We start from the raw sequence: 298 nt of genomic DNA on the forward strand, positions 1-298 counted from the left end.
AAAAGCCGCTGTAGGATCGACTACTTACGACTAGCTAGCGCAGATGCGCGAGTGCGCGCACCGGGACCACTGTTCGCTAGTAGTACCCAGTTCCGGTACTTATACCGAAGGATCGCCAGAGACATAATCCAAGACCAGGTTGTGGTGCACCTGAGCACTGTATACAATAATTTCATTATGCGCGAGTGCGCGCACCGGGACCACTGTTCGCTGGTAGTACCCAGTTCCGGTATTTACGGTACTTATACCGAAGGATCGCCAGAGACATAATCCAAGACCCCGTTGTAGGATCGACTAC

This window comes from Octopus sinensis, linkage group LG28 (assembly GCF_006345805.1).
Source record: "Octopus sinensis linkage group LG28, ASM634580v1, whole genome shotgun sequence".
NCBI classification, from domain to species: domain Eukaryota; kingdom Metazoa; phylum Mollusca; class Cephalopoda; order Octopoda; family Octopodidae; genus Octopus; species Octopus sinensis.